Genomic DNA, 5,089 nt, shown 5'->3' with positions numbered 1-5,089 from the left:
CGTTGGAAGTTTTCATATGCATAGTAGGCTGACGAGTCTAACTTCTTGTCAAAATCCAGATTCCAACGCTAATATGGGTATACTTCAGAGTTTAGAGATAGTCGACTATTATTAATATTCGCATGTATGAATTTCGTCACATCTTTTGATATATTTTCAGATTGGTCGGTGCTTTGGAAGCCGATGATGATGTATCGAGGTCTTTCAAGGCTGTTGGTTGTCTTCACGGCCCAAATATGTGAGGATGTATCACGAAGTGTGGGTAATTCATAGTGGTCCTATATACGACAAGCCACCTTTACTTTTGAATTATTCGCATTTTTATTGATGCGGTTCAATAGCTTCAGTTTCTGGAGATCTTCCGGCACAATGTGTCTGATTCTCCATTCTATTTTGTTAATTTCCAAATGAGCATCTACTTCTCCAATAAAGGAATTTTTGAATGAGAGTGCAATAATCAAAATGAGCTATTGCTTACCATTCAATACTCCTCTGCTGTAATCTTCAGCAAAACCCATGAAATACTTCAAGGGTAATTAACCGCTGAATACATTGCTGACGGAATCCAATATATCTTGTTTATTCACATCAAGACCCCATCCTATTGGTAGTAGGGAATTTGCATGTGTTTGTTCGAATGATATCATCGTTTTCATTGTGGTAGTTATGCCGGGTTTTCAAACAACGGCCTCTTGCTGTCCACCCATTTCATAGCGAATTTCGTCGAAGAGGAAAGGGAGGGCGTTATTGGATAGGTAGCACTGCTTCGTGGCATCAGATGGTGTGAACTTCCTCTAAATATGAATGTTACTGTCTGCAATATTGAGTATAAGGTCTTGAAAATTGATTGGAATTCGGATTTCATCTGAATTTTTGTAATATGGTGATCCATACGGTTTATATGTATGCTCGTGAAGGCTGATTGGAGAATGTTCAAACATGGGCTCCTCGAATACCTCCAGCTTATCTCTCTTGGTGATGGTCGCCATGTTATTACTATTTTTTTTATATCGCACCTTCAAGCCAATAGATTTGAGAAATTTTAAACTACTAGCGCCTAGCCTATATCTTGACCGTTTGGCGGGCATACGTGGAATGAATCGACTTTCAGATTTTCTCTTCTTTAAATGCACATGATTATAGTCTCCACCAAATGCATTACGCTGATTCAACTGCTGCCGCTGCTGTATTCGCTGGATATTGAAGCACAACCCTATTTTTCAGAAACAATTATGGTGAAATCAATAGCTTTATCAATTATTAACATCTGCTCAGCGTTAGGAAATGATAAATACTGAGTTGAAATTTTGTCAACTCCTGCTTTATACTGATTTTTTCACAGATGATCATCGCTCACCATCGTTTTTGCTCAATTGTTTGAATGCTTATCAAGGGGTTGTTTTCTCATATCAGATTGCATCGATTTGATATCCTTTTCCATATGTTCACACTTTTTTACAATTTCCTCTAATTTCAGCCCAAGCGTTATGAGATCTTCCCTGACTGATGCGGAATATATTTCTACTCTATCCAATCTCAAATTGATTTTATCAATATCAAAATCTGATTCTCCTCTGATCTTTGAGGCGTAAATACCAACATATTCCCGATTGACACAATCCGTACTCTCTTCAGGCTCGGCTATATTTTTCAAACGTTTATTTTTCATATCAAAATTTCCATCGGAAGTCAATTTAAAACCAACTCCAGGTTGTCCTCGCAAAACAGTATTTGAAACTGCCTTACTTCTGCGATCAAACTTATCGTTGCTTCCACCACTCTTTTTTGTGATACACTTATGACGGTCGTCGATGTTGTTGATCAACATAATATGAGAAATGATGATCGTTATAGCCTAATCAGTTCCAATTTAACTATTATTTTTTCACCATTGAAATTGATTAGATTACCATTATCATCCAATATGCGTAAATTGATATTGTCGAGGTACTTACAACCTCCAGGCTGGATTGGCATATAAATAATATTTTGCGGTTCTTTGGTGAGTTTGTAACCGGGCTCTAGATCAATATCAAATTCAAAGATGCTATGTGTAATATATTAACATTATTATTATTATTTCCATTGTTTGTTGGTTTTCGGAGTAGATAAGAAGTGTAACTTTTTATGTTTGAGTTTTTATTTAAATAAAAAAACTCTATCGAATGGCGTTTTGTGCCGAGACAGTGGAATTTGGGATGTCAAGGAATAAAGATTTAAAAACGAATTGTGTTTAAAATATCAAGATAAAATATTGGCGACGAGGATGAAAATGAATCAAAATAATTAGTTGTTGCAGTTGTCGAAAATAACAGATATGGCGGCCACATTTATTGGACATTTAAATAAGTTTGATTATGAAATCTCAGATTGGACAATTTTTTTTGCACAATTCAAACAATTTGTCGATTTAAATGAGATCTCTCATGACAAGAAGAAAGCAGCTCTATTGCTAAACTGCTTAAGTGAAGGTACCTATAAGGTACTAAAAAAATTATGTGTACCAGAGGATCCAAGCTACCCGATTAAAAAGTTTAGCAGCAAACTGCGATTTTGGAGAAGAGCTTAAGATATTGCAACGGGACATTTTTGTAAACGGAATGGGACCAGGATCTATTTTGGACAGATTATTAGAAGAAAAAAATACGTCAACTTTATCTTCACTTCTGGAAATTGCACAAGGAAGACAATCAGCGCACAAAGAAAAGTTGGAAATTCTCCAGCCATATCAAATAAAATCAGAGCCGAGTCCTGTTCACAAAATGATTCCCAGTACCTCACGAAGTAATGTAGCAGCTTCTGGGAATAGCCAGGTTCAACAGGAAAGTGGAAGCCAAAGCAGGTATTCTGTAGTGTATGTGGGAAATCAAATCACAACAGTGAGCAGTGCTTTTTCCGAGAAGGTTCGTGCTATAACTGTGGTGCTAAAGGACATACAGCAGCGGTTTGCCATCTGCCGAAGAAGCCAATTGGAAGAAGTCATTTTGTGGGTATTGAAAATGAATGTAAAACTGAGGTTGCAGAGTACACAGAAAACTTGTTCCATTTAAATGTAGGTACAAATATCATAAATATAAATAATAATCCAATCAAAATTATTTTGGAGGTAGAAGGTAAGGAGATTTCATTTGAAATAGACACGGGATTTGCATATTCAGCAATTTCCGAGGATTTGTATAAAAATATGTTCCAAGGTAAAAAGTTGTTCAGTTGTAATTTGAAATTGAGAGATTATATAGGACACTCTTTTCGTCCTTTGGGAAAAATTCAGTTGAAATTTGAATATAATAATATTCAGGATATTCTAGAAGTTTATGTTATCAAAAAGGGCGGACCTCCACTGCTAGGACGAGACGGTTTACAGAAATTAAAATTAGCGATAGTGGCAATAAATTCCTTGAATGTCATGACAAAGTTGGAAAACGTATTAGAAAACTATTCAGGTATTTTTAAGAGTGAGTTAGGGTTATTGAAAAATTTTGAATTAAATTTAAAAGTAAAAAATGGGGCAAATCCAAAATTTATAAAATATCGACCTTTAGCATTTGCTTTGAAGCCAAAGGTTGAAGCAGAAATAGATAGATTGGTACATGTGGGGATTTTGGTTCCAACTGAGTATTCAGAATGGGCGACACCAATCGTTCCGGTTATAAAATCAAATAACTTGGATGTTCGCATTTGTGGACACTTTTCAGTTACTTTAAATCCGGTACTGGAAAATATCACTTATCCGATTCCTAAAATAGAGGAGTTATTCACAAGACTCCAAGGTGGGAAATATTTTTCAAAAATAGATTTGAGGGAAGCATATCAACAATTGGCGGTAACAGAAGAAACCCGAAAATTATTGACCATATCTACTCATCGAGGACTTTTCCCGTACGGAATAACCTCGGGACCATCAATTTTTCAGAAGATTATGGAAAATCTTTTGGCAGATATGGTGGGGGTGATAGTATTTATTGATGATATTTTGGTAACAGGTAAAACCGAAGACGAATATTTGAAAAGATTAGAATTAGTATTTAAAATTTTACAAAATAATGGGCTAAGGGTAAAAAAGGAAAAATGCACTTTTTTCCAGACAACAATAGAGTTTTTAGGTCACACTATAAATGAAGAAGGATTACATACTTCAGAAAAAAATACAGAAGCAATAAGTTTAGCTCCATCGCCTAAAAATATAAAAGAGTTGAGAGCTTTTCTAGGCATGGTAAATTTTTACTTAAAATTTATACCACACTATCCCATACCACACTATATTATATCCTTTACATCAGTTATTGAGAAAAGGAGTTGTGTTCAATTAGAATAAGGAATGTGAGTTAGCTTTTAAAAAAATTAAAAATGAGTTGCTTTCGAATAAAATTTTAACTCACTATGATGCAAACAAAAAAATAAAATTAACTGTAGATGCTAGTGAATATGGCCTAGCAGCAGTATCATGTCATCCTAATGAATTCTCAAGTAACCCAGATAGGAGTACTTCAGGAGTACTTCATGAGGCAGAAAAAAGGTACTCCCAATTAGACAAAGAAGCATTAGCAATAAAATGGGGGGTTAGTAAATTTCATCAATATCTTTTCGGCAGGCATTTTACGATTTGTAGCGATCATAAACCGTTGATGAGTATTTTTGGACAAAAAAAAGGAGTAACAGCGATTGCAGCAAATAGGTTACAAAGGTGGGCTCATTTTCTTTCCGCTTATGATTTTGAGTTGGAATATGTAAAATCTGCGGAAAATGTGGCTGATGGGTTATCAAGATTACCATTACAAAAAACAGAATTTGATATTGCTAATCAGTTTTCGTACTGTCATTTTGTTCAGGAATTTTTGCCAATCAGTTTTCGACAAATAAAAATAAAAAGTAGCAGAGATCCATGCTTAAGTAAGGTTATAAATTTTTGTATGAAAGTTTGGCCAAATTATAAAATTAGTGAGGATCTTTTGCCTTTTTTCAACGTAAAAATGAGCTAACAGTTGAGCAGGGATGCCTTATGTGGAGTAACAGAGTAGTAGTACCTAAAAAGTTTCAAAATAGCATCTTACAGGAATTACATGAAAGTCACCAAGGCATTGTCAAAACA

This window comes from Leptinotarsa decemlineata, unplaced genomic scaffold (assembly GCF_025532065.1).
Source record: "Leptinotarsa decemlineata unplaced genomic scaffold, Ldec_3_MD MMD2_tig00003308_RagTag_RagTag, whole genome shotgun sequence".
Classification (NCBI taxonomy): Eukaryota; Metazoa; Arthropoda; class Insecta; order Coleoptera; family Chrysomelidae; genus Leptinotarsa; species Leptinotarsa decemlineata.
Note: the sequence above shows the minus strand (reverse complement) of the source record.